Raw genomic sequence first — 15,618 nt, 5'->3', positions numbered from 1 at the left:
GTCCAGTAGTTCCACTGATATCATCGCTTCGACGTGGTCTATTTTTGTTTTGACTAGCAGTAGAGCCTCGCCCTTCAGCATGTTGTTCTGATACCCGTTTTTGCTCATTTTTACCTTCCATTGATTGTCCTAACTCAGCATGTTCATCTGATTTCTGTACATCAGACACTTTTTCAATTATTAAATTTTGGTCTCCAAAGGAACCTTTTTCTTTTAGAAGGGGATCTTCCGATATTTCTGTTTGAACATTTTGGTTTTGTAACATTTTCATTTCAGTCATTTCGTTGAGAGCATTATCATTAGCAACATTATCATTCTCTTCAGAAATACGTGAATCATCTGTTTCAGTGCCGGCTGTGCGTTTTGAATAATGTTCATCATTACAATCACATATAGACACACTTTTCCTGGATTTTCTTCTTCTCTTTCTACTTAATGGAACATAAATATAATTTCCAAGATATTTTCTAGTATCTATATCGCCATGATAATGGCGTGGGCCCGTGATAATAGGTCTCATTCCTGCAGCTGTTTCACATGTATCACTACAATTATAATAACCATATTTTTGAAGACGTGCTTGAGAAGCGGTTGGATAACAAAAATACGGTTTAGATTTGTATAAAGTCGGTATGGTGACATTTGCACCTTCGGTGTTCACGCCTTTATTTTTACGAAGAGCAATCACTAAATTATCTGTGTGCATTATATTGCTATCATAGATATCTTTGAGAAGATCCTTGCAATGAAACGAGTCTGCGGGTGCATATTTGGTATTGTAGTAGTCTTCTAAAATCTGTTCAGCGGTTCGAGAGCTTGGTGCTTGGATAGGCGACCCTATGGACGACGGCCCAGCCCCGTCACTTTTCATACCATGTTTAATTTTCAGCTCCCGTATATACTTGTCCCATACTGTCTCCCTTTCTTTTTTCCTAGCTTCAACTAATTTCTGCACTAAACTTTGCAATTTTCGTTGCTTTTCCATTGTTTTGTAAATGAATTCTTGGTTGAACATATTGGTAACAGGTCGACAGTATGTCGTTTTTTCAGCACATTTTTTTCGTCTTGCCTGTAATTGGTGATTTGTATACGTAGCGCTACTTGTCAGATCATCAACATTGAGTTCAATTGAGCGGCTTAATTTGTAAAAAGTATCTGAACGTAGTGATTTATTTGGGGATATTTTCATTCGGTCATTCGAATACACAGAGTTAGTATAAGCGTTTGTAGATTCCTGGACACTGTGAACATCGAAGCTCTCTCGATCTGCTTGTACATTGAGTTCATAATGTTGTACTTCATTTTGGTCCATGGAATATTTTTTGTCTTCGTCAAAATTGAAACTGTAACTAGGCATTTTCAGTTGGTGAGTATGTGTACTACTGTCTTGTTGTGCCTGTTGAGTTTGAGTGCAGCCATCCGCGCCGATGAAGGCTTCGCTGTTCCCCACTAACACAGCTCTAAAAGAACGTTTTGGCACATTTTGCTTCTTCTTATGGTACTTAGCCAGCAAAGCGTTAATGTCAATTTTTTTATCAATTGTGATGTTCATCACTGTAATTTATGAATGTTTAATAATTATTATACACGAAAAATTTTATATTTACCCGAAGTGTTTGACATTGTGGAATGACTTTGACAGATTTTAGTTTTTAACTTGTTTACGGCTGATATGAAGATTCCCATAACACAAATCTAAAAAGTTTTACACACTTTGCAGTTCAAATATTGTGAAGAATGACATCATTCGCTCGCTGGAAAATTGAATAAAATAAGTTTTAGGAAATATATTAAGTATTAAAAATATTTATATCATACTTAAGTAACAAACATATTTTTATTTAACACTTGTTAAATCAAACTTTTGTCAACGAACTTATATTAGTTGAAAAATTGCAACATTTCAAACTACATAATTATTATATCTACATTTAAAAAAATCTCCACTCTCTTGGAGCAATATTTGGATGTACTCATATCGAATGAGGAGGCTGCTAAGAAAACAATGCGTAGATCCCGCGCGCCTGCGCATGTCGAGAGAAAGAATTACCATCGGACCACCCAAATTAATCCACGGGGCAACGCGTTCTTAATTATATGCAGTTCTCACTTGTATGACTTATAGAGAGATATATACAAACAACTAACAGTGAATCATCTACCATTTTTAGAAGGCGTAAAATACCCTTTTGTTGGCGGAAATCATTGTGAAGAAAAAATAGGTAAGTAAATTGATAGAAGTTTGTAAAGTATATAAACAAGAGATGTAGTGACATTGGTGGATAAACGTTACTATTATTCAGACATATTTCTGATAAATAAACCAAAAACAAATAACCATCTGGTTTCTGGATATACTAAATAAGCTTTTCATTCTCTTTATCTAAAAGTTTCATCAATATAACGTAATATACGTTACTATAAAGCCAAACTATACTACTTATAAAGACAATGCAGCTGACTTAACAAGATCACAGAATAAATACACCTATTATACAGCTAATTCAGATAGTAATCGTCACAACACACTTCTATATCTTCCCTTCTATTTTTTATTAATTTCCGAAGCTCCTTTTGCATTTTGATTAGTTTTTTACAAGGACCGTGTCGTTCACAGGTTGTCATACGATTATGTTAATAATATAATAGAATATTCATTGAAAAAAACACCCTTATACTTTATCTTACATTGTTGCTTTTGCTGTCCCATTTGACGTCAAGTGTCGTCCTGTCAATCGGCTTATTCATGATTACATGTATGCATTGTAGGGCAGGCAGGATACTAATTCGAAATCTATTTATCACATACCCACAATATCATGATGAGCATTTTCTTCATTGCAAAACATATACTTATATTACTTATATTATTATTATACTAAATGTTGTGTTACGTGACGTTAAATTAAGGCAGGCTTATTCCATTGAACTCTGTTGCAAAGCTTCTACATATTTACAAAATAAAAGTCTTTCCACGCCAAAATAATTGAACGCACTTTGTACAGCCAAATAAAAAGTGTACCATATCTATAACATTTTAAACCAACAAGTTCACAATAAGCATAATTGGTTCCCCTCATCGTTTAATCTGAATAGTTATTCAATTACCCTCATTCAAATACACAAAAGTCGGGTAAATAACATGAAATAAGAACGCCCTTACTAGGGTCACCTTTGAGGTAGAGTAGTGGCCCCAATAACGTACCCTGTGGTGGTCGACTCGACAAGCCTTCCTTCCTTAAACTTTGAGTGTTACCTAAACTATTGCCGTGTCTTTTGTACATTACCTGCAAAGTTCAGCTAATTTGAATACTATACGGATATAATCTGCAATGAAGGCCTACAATTTGCTATAATCGAGTGTATCGAATGCTTTAGTGAAATTGTTTGATTGGTCTCCATCAGACGACGTTATTACGACAAGGTGAAGGTCGCAGCCCGCTGCGTGGCCATGGCAACCCCTCCTGGTTGCCAATCAACGTCTTTATTCAAAATATATAGAGGAGTTCCCTAACTAATATAATTGCTTAATCACTCTAATGACTCTTTGTCCAACTCACTCAGTATGTAGTAAAGTTGCACTAACTTTTAGGTAAATGACACTAAATTGTTTCAAACCTTATTTATTCCCATTATGCCACTTCTAACAATGAAAACGACGTTGTCACCAAGATATTACATTAGTGACTTAACATGGAACCTTCCAAGATGGACACACAATAAAATAAAGTTCTTAACAACATTATAAACTAAGGCAGTCGGGAAGAATGAGACGACAAATAAAAATGCTTTTGTGAAGGCATCGTTAAAAAGAGAAGGAAAGAGCTCATTGTATTTACATAATGGTTTGTCTACATGCGCATGCGATTGTCCCGAACACACGGCACGATTTTTTTTTTCATTTGATCTTATTATTCATAGGTAAGCATTATCGTATCGCGACCAGTTTTTGGGAACCGTGTGTGAAGAAATTGGGGTTCTGTCGGGCGCTGGCCGTTGCTGATAGTAAGATCGCGCAGAGACAAAACAGTAAACTATGATTTATTTCAGTTTCTATTTAATCAAACTTAATAGTAATAAGGTTTACATTTCTTAAGATAAAGTGAAATTAATAATGGCTAGCATATATTCGTCTTAGACCTTAGTAACCAAAAAGTAATTAATCTACACCTTTAAACAGATAGAGAAATAGATACAGTTTTTGAACTATTATTATTATTTATACATTACTTGTTACAAAACATTGAATAATATCCCTGATTAGACTTCAGAGTCACATTGTTGCAATTCATCTAAAAAAGCAATATTACTAATTGACATAATAAATAAAATGCGTATATAAAAAGTCAAAAATAAAATATTATTTTTAGGTGAATTGCAACAATGTGGCCTTTTTAGACCCCCTGATCCACTACACAGAAACAGTTCCACTATCACACACATATTCCATCCACTTTTTCAATTACAAATAAGGCCAATCATTCACATTCCAAAATCAAATATTTCTACAGAACCTCCGAAATGCTGTAAGAACGACTTCACACCAACAGTTTGTGAGGAATGCGAAGTCGTAGGGATTACGGCGGCGGCTCAAAGTGGAGAATCACCACCGTTGCATTGGATCCATTGTCCCGGCATCAATGGACGCTTTTGATGGACCAACATTATGGACCAGCTATTTCCCTGAAGTGACTGCTCAATGCCTTGTAAATATTTGGAACATTTCCATTCAGAGTTTTTTGATCACGTTAGCAGATCGTGGTGGGTGGAATTGTAGCGGGTTTCAGGTTTAAATCGCGATGGGTGCATGTTTTAGTTTTTGATATTAGATATTTTTTCAGTTTTATGTCTTAGTATGATTTGATGATCTTGACTTTGTAAAGAAACTTCAGCGCCGAAGTAAAAATCTATAAATCAAAGGGGGTCAAAAAAGTTACATTGAAGCAATTCACCTAAAAAAAGCAATATTGCTATTTGACATTCGTTGAAATATCAAATTTCAATGTTGTTATTTAGGTGAATTTGTGATGAATTGATTTGATGTAGTCTTCAGACCCACAGAACTCTATAGGATATTTATTTTAGAAATTTCAATTCGCTTCGGTATAAGTTACAAATTACATGCATGTGTACAAACCAATGTCTGCGGTATTAAAACAGTAAAATAACTTCGAAATAAATTAGTCCCAAACCTTACGTGGAAATATTTCTATAAATCACTATATCGAGAATATAATCAGGCGTTTATTGGATAATCTTATCTGAATAAACCTTTTACGGGCAACCTTCTACCGAACCCTTATTTATATTTGGGCCAATTAGGCACTATATTGGCACGAGGGTATTTTCCAATCAAAATTCCAGAGTTAGTCAAGGACGTGAGAAATACTGGCCGTTCGTAATCTTAACTAAAGAAGCTGCAGTAGTTTTAAGCGGATGAGACGTTCTTTACTACTGAACTATGTTACCTACTGAATAAAGATATTTTTGATTTTGAATTTGAATTTACAGAAACGGATTTAGTTATTGACAAAGACATATAAACGGCACAAATTATTGTATTAAAAATACAACCCGTAATATCTCTGTTTGGAGAACGTGTAGGTAACTTTGTGATTTCTGCCCGGCTTGTGAAATTGACGGAAAATCTGAAACTTTAGTTTAATGTACCTACCTTTAGAATCTTTCGGAAACAAGTGACTCACATAATTTTTAAACGGCTTTGCCTTAATATAATGCAAAAATTTTAAGAACTTTAATTGAAGACCTAAGGCTCACCCCGCCTCCCAAATTCCATTATCATTATTCTGTTCCAATGCTTAAAAAAAATGATGCCAACCAATCCGCCCAAGTAGGTACGGTCACGAGCATTAATATTATGTACTTATACACTTTGGTACCATGTCATATTAACTTTTTTGACAAACTGAGCTGTAAGTCTCACTTAATGTCAAATATGTTAGTGCGACAGAGTCCTAAAGTGGGTACATACAAGGAAAACTATGTACCGATATTTTTGTCAATAAATATTATTATTATTACATTATATTGCTCATGACTGTACCTACTTGGTACCTATAAATTATAACTTTAAATTAACTTGCGCATGGGATTTCTATCATAATCAGGTTTTCTGTGTATTGGTTCTCTTAGTGACTTGTGGGTCTGCTCACCCAGATAGGAATACGGGCGTGACTATAAGTATGTAAACGAATGTTTCTCTCTGAGTTCCGCTCTATATATTCAAGGGTAAATTCAATAACTAAAGATGCACTAAGCAATTTGTGAAATCAACCCTGACGGTGGTTATGTCAATTGCAAGTTAAATTCCAAAGTATATGATATACTTACCTACAATCGACAAGAATTGCGTCTGGGGGGCCAAACGTGTGGGAACGTTGACGCCGTGAAATCGTGCGGCGTGCGCCTGCGCCGCCGCCGTAGAGGACATTTATAGCTAACGATAGTCTGCATTTTGGTTCCAAATTCAAACTTGAACAAAGTGTTATAAAAGGCAGCCTTATTGCTAAGGTTAAGGAATAATAAAACCGTAGCGGGATGGACGGTGTAAACAAAATAAAAAATATGAGTAAAAAAGTATACAAACACATCTTCTTCTCTGGTGTAGGTTGAGAGGTGGATTACCAACCTCATCAACCCTAGTGTCAGGGTTACAATTGAGCCGCCAAAGGTCCCTGACTTGACTCATGTAACGACTACTTACTTACATCGGTAAGTAGTAACCGGAACCAACCGCTTAACGTGCCTTTCGAAGCACGCAATTGATGGGGTATTCTGGAATCGTATGCAATGCTACTTACCTTTTCTTGTAAATAAATATATTGAAGCGAGTGAGGGTACTACCCGCTTATCAAGAATAAAAATAACCTCGCCTTCTAAAGTCAAAAAAAATACATACATAAACATAAATAGCCTATATACGTCTCACTGCTGCGCACAGGCGTCCCCTCAATCAAACGAAGGGGGTATGGAGCATACTCTACCACGCTGCTCCACTGCGGGTTGGTAGAAGTGTTTTACGGCTAATAGCCGGGACCAACGGCTTAACGTGCCCTCCGAAACACGGAATCATCTTACTTTTTCGGACAATCAGGTGATTCAAGCCTGCAAGGTCTTACAAAACAAAGAACAGTCTCACAAAGTGATTTCGACAATGTATCAATGTCCTAAAAAATTAAATCACAGAATTTGAAATCGTTCTGTATAAATGCCACCAATAATCCCATTAGGATCGACTGGACTTTACAGACTGAGATAGTAAACTTGCATGTTAGATGAAATATTCGAAGCTGAAATAAAAAATATATATCGCGTCATTCTACAAAGAACTAACATAAAGAATGAGTAAAATGCACGGAATAGAAGAAAAGATTCTCTGTCCTCTATTCCGGGTAAAATGGAATGACAGAATTTATTATTCACAGGTTTTATGTTAATCTTAATTACCTCTACTTACACACTCTGTTTACTAAACTTTGATTAAGGGCTGATTTTTCGATAAACAGATTATCCGTCAACGTAACACCATAATTATGTACTTATGAAAAAAATATTTGAAGACTTTATTCTACAAATACTAACACCACTTTTCAAGTAAAATAAATACTTAAATGTATCCGTTCGTAGCGTTACGTTCTCAACCCCAAAACGGACAGTATCTATCTCATACAACTTTATACGCAGTCCTAAACATTTTTTCATTCCCATTTTTTACATTAAAACAATGCATCGGTAAACGATAATTAAAAGTGGAGGCTCTATCGCCTCGCACACCTTTTTTTCTTCACTTTTTTTATCTGTAGTCTTTGTTTTTATTTTTTTCTGGTGTGGCATCTAATCGAATTGGCTTTTACGGCATTGACTAATTGATTGGTTGGTGTTGATTTTATTTTCTTATCTGTGTGAGATAGCATCTTGTGAAATAGAGGTTTAGATTTCAAAACTATTCCAATTCTTGCAACTGTGTTTTATCGAACTTATAAATCTTTCGCTTTGTTTATTTTAGATTGTGGGGTTTATGTATTAATTAGAAGTTTATTTAAGAAAAAGGATTATTTTTGAGAATAAAAAAGACATGACGCTTAAAAACAAAATAAAAATATAAGATTATTTTTTATATTTTCTTTCGTTTTCAGTGTCTGTAACACACACACACACACTGTCTTCTAAAAGCAATATTTATTTTATTTTATTGTTTCTTGCATACTTTACAGCTAACATAATTTATATATCATTACATAGCTTAAATTCTTGTTGGCCAAATAAAAAGTATGACAAATCAAATTTTACATTATAATAAGAGCGAAGACATTAGAAGACAGTGTGTGTTACAGACATTAAGACCTAGCCTAGAAACATAGAAATCCTTTTATTACGTATGTAAAATGATAAACATAAACAAACATGGCACAGCAGACTGACAAACAAACAGAGCGAGAGCATCCTCGTCCCACATCTCGGACAAACACTCGTCTGGGTAAACATTCATATAAAACACCAACATATCAATATACGTCACCCAATCACCATACACCAACTTACTAGAATGATTTAATAAGGTATATTGTCATATGCTAGATAAGATAATTTCACATTATTCCGCAAAATATTATAAGACTGAAACATTTTTTTACTCAAACACTCCATTCTCACTCCCCTTGCATGTACATAAATGTCATAAAGCTTTAAATAATCTCAAAATTATATAATCTCAAAATGATCTCATAAACCACAAGCGGGTCATTCACAAGACATTCCATTGAATCCGATGGTAAACGTTAAATACTTTTTCAAAACACCTATAGCCCTTAAATATATTATCTAAATAAAACATAAGTATCTATTGCAAAACAAATGGGTGTCGTCCACTCGTACCACACCCTTATCTCAGTCTCCACATTCACGGATTGTTTGACAAACAGCCGGCTGCGCCTGCGCTGACGCTTTCCCGTAACGCCGATACGTGACCGCCGATCGATACGCCTTCCACCACCACACCAACACCACAATAGTCTACCACAAACCAGTAACAAGCAACTTCCATTGACGTTTACGTAAGCAACGCAGTACAAAGGCTGAAGTTGAAACAGAATTGAATAACGACGATGGCGATAGTGACATAGAATTTCGGAACGTTTTAAAAAGCGATAAAAGAGTCGACCCGGGGGGTTCGCTGCAGGTATCTGGACAGAATGAAGAGAAAAAAAGAGAAAATCAAAAAATAAGACAAGTGGAAACAAGTGCCGCGCGTGACGTACCGGCGGCGTTGGTGGGAAAGATGCCACGCCGGGTGATGGGGACAATGCCATGTAAGAAACAAACTTTGTTAAAGAGCTTTTATTCCGATGCTATTTGTTACATGCGAAAATTTTTAGTCGCGCATCGCATTCCATAGCAACAATAGTCGCTGGGTTGTCTGTTGGATCTAGTGAACATAGATTAACATGATTTTTTGATGATGTTCATTTTATATAGGTATTAAAAGTATATCCAGACTTGAAATAAAGTTTTCTTTCAACGTCACAATTATATAATTTACTTAGCCTATAATATGTGCTCTATCAAAATCACCACCAACACTAAGAAGCATCCCAGATCAAAGCAAATCAAATTTACTTTCGGATCTGTCGCGAAGACAGAAATCGTATATAATTGCTTTATTTTATCGACATCAAAGCAAACAAACCGTCCACAGCCGCCTTCTCATCTGCTAGCATGGTCACGCCCACCAGCCCTCGATGAAGCAGTTACACTATCACCAACAGCCGTCGCCGGTGGTCCAACACCAATATTTGCGCAATGCTTCTCCGCGGGCCATTTACAGTTTGCACCTTGTAATTATATTTGCCGAAATATTTGTGCAGGTCTAAATCACCTTCAGTTTTTGCTATTAAATCATCAGCTTCTTCAACTCGCTCTGTAGCTTAAACTACTTCTTTGTTGTCAGAGGTTTAAAGCTTAAAATTGTGCGTGTCAGTTTTTATTGAGAAACAAATGATTAGTAAATGATAGTGCGGCGAGTGTGTTGAATTGAAAGTGGTGTGTCGGCCGGGGCGGGGCGCGGTCATCACTGTTTGATTTGAAGGTCCAACTCGGGTTTTTTAACAAATTAGCACCGATTTGTTCACGACCCTATTTTCCTCTGATGGGTTTTGGATTGAGCTGCCTATGTGGTAATTTTTCATGTTTTTGGAGTCTACTGTGTGGTCCCTCATTCCAATAGGTCATCAAGTTATCAACGAGAGGTATGGTTTTACCAGGATCATAAATAATCACTTGAGAAATATTTTGAACTCCCGCCGTCCTTTTTCGTGGCTTATGAACTCTAGTCAGACAGCCGTATCCTTCGGCATTTGACTTGCCTTTGAAAAAAATACCCAATTTGAGTGTGAAATAAATATCCAATGAACAGAATCGCAGATTACCGAGAACGCATCGCCCATCATAGTATTTGGCACCTGTCATAAAGAGCAATTCGGAAGCCCGCGACCGACGGCAGCAGCCAACAATCAACGACCATGAAGACGAAGGCTCTACTTACCACCTCACCCCTCCAACCGACTAAGAGCTGTTTTGTCAGGAAACCAATCAAAATTGTTGACGCGACTTATTGTAGATTTGCCGCAAGTGGCATCCACATGACGGTCAGACAAAAGTAAACCAAAGGAACAGCATTTTATTAAGAAAAATAATTGGTGCACTTTATTCTACGAAAGGACGCTATTTAGGGTGACATAGTAACTCTCGTCTTTTTTTTTGACGTGACTTATTGTACATTTGCCGCAGATGGCATTAACTACTTGGGGATGGAATGGGGGCGAAATGGGGAGCTCTGAAGGCTCTCACCCGGTACAAAATTTAAGACAACAGGCCTGAGGGTGCCCAGTTAACTCTCGTCTCTTTCGTACTAAGCTGTACACCGTTAGTGCTAAAGAGACTTATTTTCGTCTCTTTCGCGATAGGCGATGTAGTATATCTCTGTCCTGCTGTCATTCTAATCATGCCACGTAGGTATAATGATACTGGTTAACGAACACCATCGCGGCTTGTCTCTAAATACGAACTTGTCTTGTAAACCTCAGCGGCCATGAGGACACCCGAGCCTACGGCAACATCCCGTGACGTCACATCCGCTTCCTCTCAGCTGACTGCCTCCTGGCACGTGCCACACACACAATGACAGTGAAAGTATTACTCATATACATCACATACACGTCTACAAACTTTAGTATAACAAGACTTGACAGAACTATAAACTTTTAGGAAATTAAGCATACTCACTTAGATATCGTCTAAGAAACTTCATCAAAGCGGTAGAACACATAAAGAGGTGTACACTCATAAAACATAATAGTCGATGTCTTACTAACCTACCTTCTTACTATTATTACCCGACTGCAGCGAAGCAAAAAGGAGGGTTGTGAAACAAGAAAATATTTGTCTGAAAATCTTCCTGAGGAGATATCCGTGGTGGAATGCCAATCTATCCTTACAAGAGTTTGTTTACCACGTCATATGAACACAGCTATCTTCTAAACATAACTATTAGGAAGATTTTCAGAAAAATATTTTCTGGTTTCATACTTTTAGAGCGTCATTTTTCCGTAGTTTTTCAACTTATATTTCTAACATAACTAGTAAATAACATATTATACGTCAATGCCTATTGCCATTGACTGATTTGTTTCACTTATAACTCGCGTTAGATCTGTCTTATTGAAATATATTTTTAACAAACATTCGCATTCGTAATCGATTTCAAGACTTTGTTAGATAATATAGAAGCACTTTGCTTATTTCCCGTAGCGTAACAGTAACCCAAAGGCAAAGTTTTAAGTAAGTATGAATAATGCGATAAGATAATGTCTAAAGTTTTATTCGTCCCTCGCTCCCAGCGCTCGCGCATAGCTGCCCGTCTGCGCGCGCAGACGAGATCCTGCGTGTGAGTCACTGTTCCGTCTCCGCAGCGCAAACCATAGGAAATCCTTCCTTTAATAGCCATGCGCATAGGCACAAGTATAGCTTGGGACTTATGACCTCTGTAAAGGGATGGATGAATGTTGACAAGGGCCTGTTCAGTAAACATTGCGGAGTACGTCTGTAGCTTGATCAAATATGTTTTGGAGCTTCATAGTGGAGACGCAATGAACACCAAAATATAGGTTAAAATATAGGTAAATATTTTATTTTACAACTGTAATCGAATACTTCCATAGTTCAGTTGTTGAGCGTTGGGCTTGTGATCCGGAGGTCTCAGGTACGAATCCCGGTGGGGACATATCACAAAAATCACTATCTTTCGTCTGTGTGTGTAAAACTTGTTTTGTATGTTGTGTGCAGTAAAGTATATTTGTATTGTATGGTAGTGGTCCCAGTGAGGTAGGGCCTTAAGGATAACGGGCTAATATCACGCGCTGTCTGTCTGTGTAGCTTTTAACTTGTGCCAAGAGGCTAAGGAATTTCATTCATAGAATCTGCAGCTATGTTCTATAACCGTGGCTATTCAGAAAATGAAATAATAACAAGGTAAATAACATAACACAGCATCGCACCTGTATTCCCAAACAGGTAGGCAGAGAACTAAACTGATTAAATAAATTGGAGAAGCAACTTTCGCTAAGGCCGGTCATAGGATGGGTGACCACAAAAAAAAGTTTTCATCTCGAGCTCCTCCGTGCTTCGGAAGGCACGTTCAGCCGTTGGTCCCGGCTGCATTAGCTGTTGTTAATAACCGTCAATCCGCACTAGGCTCGCGTGATGGTTTAAGGCCCGATACTTTACTTCAACAATCGCAGACCGAGCGCGTTAACCGCTGCGCCACCGAGCTCCTCGTACTGAATATACATATATTATTATTGTTCTGAATTAACATTTACTCGCCGAAAAATTAAACGTACATTTATTTAAAAAATAAGTATATTATATTAATAATTTTTTTTTCAATGATATTTAAAATTGACAAATGTTTATAATGTGACTAATTATTAGGTACTTACTTAATTCCTTGATGCTCAATACTGACATTATTTGTAATATTGTACGTCCGACATGGACATGCTGTTGAGACAATTTTATAATGTTTGACACCTGCATGTATGTACCTACACAGCTTCTCAATAAATGTTTCTTGTTTCAAAAGAGATCAAAGTTTATAAATATTTACACATACCATCACGCCTGTAAACCTCCAAGGGTAGACAGAGATATATAAGACCCGTGTAACACGGGGAGAGTCCATTGCCACTAACCAGGCACAAAGACTAATTTTACGAAAATTATTTGTAAAGTTACCTAGTATTGGAACTAGGAAAACAATAAACATAGATACATAAACTCATGCTCGCAATTCCTAACGGGGTGGGCAGAGCCACAAGTGATCAGAGACAACTAGCAGATACTCTTGAAATGCAGTCCTAAAGTAAAAAAAATATAGTCTCACTTTTTTTACCCAGATTGAAGTTAATTGAAATAAATCAAAGTTTTATTGAAGAAACATCAGAATGTAAATGTAAAAAAAAGAACAGGCATTTTTTTCTGTACAAGGCAACGATATGTCACCATCATCTCCCTAGCGTTTAAAGATTTGACAAGTCGTGTAGAGTTCGTTTTAAAACACAGGCGACACAGGCGGTAAACATTCCAGCTTCCAGACACTCGTCGAACATAAGCCTTCTAAAGGCACGTCCCAATCGCGGCATTTTTTCGGCACTTGCCAACAATTCGCGAAGGTAGTACGGGAAGCCGACCTAGGCACGTACTCGCCTTCTGAGAAGGGCGTCATTGTACGCGTGATTGTCGCAAACGTGGTTACACATCGCGCGGCTTCTCTGATCCGGCGCTGTGTGGGACCACCTTTACAACTGCAAGGTATTCGGCACAATTTTGGACTGTAAAAAATATTTTTTCTCGGGAATATTTAAACAATATTTTCTTTAAGGTGCGACCTACTTACTTGAATGTCTGTTTCTTCTAACCTGTGCCCACGATTTACATAGTTTAAGGATTATTCGAAAATAGTTATTACTTAGTAATTTTCGCGGGTTGGAAGGTCAAACAATCGCTTCTGTAAAAAACCGGACCTGTCAAATCTTCAGGTTAGGTAAGCGGACCCTGTGAAAAACGGGATAATGCTATGGAGATGATGAAGAGTTATTAATAATTTTAGTTTAGTCAAACTGAAAGTTCGGTGAGGTGTGGGTAAGTTCATCTTACAATGGATGTACCTGTGACTACCCCAATTGGGATATAGTCGTGAGTTTATGTTATGCGATGTTATAATAATAATAATAATTTATTGCCAAAAAAGTAGGTACAGTTCTTTCCTTAACATAGCTTAGTCTTGGACACAGATATAAATAGGTAGGTACCATAGCTGACTAAGTATATGAATACTTGTATTACAGCCTATGATGCCTCTCTCCTGGATATTTATGTTATGTTAAGCTAGCTAGTATACGTAGTTATATTACCAAAACAAAGTTATTTTAAAAGGATGTGACATAGCATATGTGGCTGGCAAGGTATGAAAACTCATACCTATCCAATCGATCAATGTGATTGTGGTCTACCTAGACTCTACATAAGAATCGTGCACTTTTATTGTATAATCACCATTATTACTAATACAGTAGTACTAACTGTCATCTTAGCGCAATAAAAATGTGCAAAGATAAACAAAGAGGCAATAGTTCACAGCACAACTAGGCACCCCTCCCGCATTGTGCTCGTATGCGCGGGCGCCGGTATGCGCGTGATTCACCGCACAGGATCTAAAATAAACAGATCAATGATTGAAGGATTCCGCTGCTATGACGTACCTTGTTGCTATTGCTACAGTGATACTTGTCTTCCACGGCTTTGTTTTTTTTTAGAATATAAATGTTTTATTGTGACCATGGTGTTCTTACAAAACATGGCATTATAAAAATACAGTACTAAATACTTCGTAATTAATATAGTACCAACATAGAGCCGGTAAAAGAGGCAACCGACAGAGAGAACAACATAATAGGCTACTTGACAACCTAGTCAAATGAGGTACTTTTACGAAACGTCAAAACGAAATATTTGAAATACTGTCCTGTGACGTCATCAATAAAAGCGGTCAAATGTCGTACTCGTTGTTACTTAATTCATAAATAAAATTCGAAAATAAGCCGAAAAGTATAACAAGATTGGTTTTTTATCATCTTAGACTGGCTTCTATTTCTAGATTAGCATTTTATAATTTATCTTTGACCCAGTCAAACTTTGAATCGTCAAAATGAAAATTTTCTATTGAAGCCTATTCAATCCCTATTCGTCAAATTTTCATTTGGACGATTCGTAAAAAGTATCTCATTTGACTAGGGCCTAGATAAGATAAGATATATATTTGTTTTTTTTTATTTTTATTTTTTTTTATTCATAGTCCCAGTACCAGATCAGTCCTGGCCGACCTTCGCCGGCCGTAGACCCGAAGGCCGCACATTGTTCCTTCTAAGGAGCCAGCTCCATTTGCGGCCATCTTTTTTTTTCTTTGCCTTTTTATGCCGCGACCTGTCATTAAATTGGTGTTGATTGTTTTGGGTATTCCGGTTGCTTTGCTATCGGTCAGGT

General features: G+C 36.9%; 1 protein-coding gene across 3 annotated transcripts in view; it reads left to right on the top strand.

Moving 5' to 3' along the window:
- Positions 1-15,618, top strand: part of LOC126374704 (protein prickle-like) — a 268,632-nt gene that overhangs the window by 233,121 nt on the left and 19,893 nt on the right. The gene's annotated exons all lie outside the window — the stretch shown is intronic.

Source organism: Pectinophora gossypiella, chromosome 17, assembly GCF_024362695.1.
Source record: "Pectinophora gossypiella chromosome 17, ilPecGoss1.1, whole genome shotgun sequence".
NCBI lineage: Eukaryota > Metazoa > Arthropoda > Insecta > Lepidoptera > Gelechiidae > Pectinophora > Pectinophora gossypiella.
Note: the sequence above shows the minus strand (reverse complement) of the source record. Positions and strands in the feature narration are given on the sequence as shown.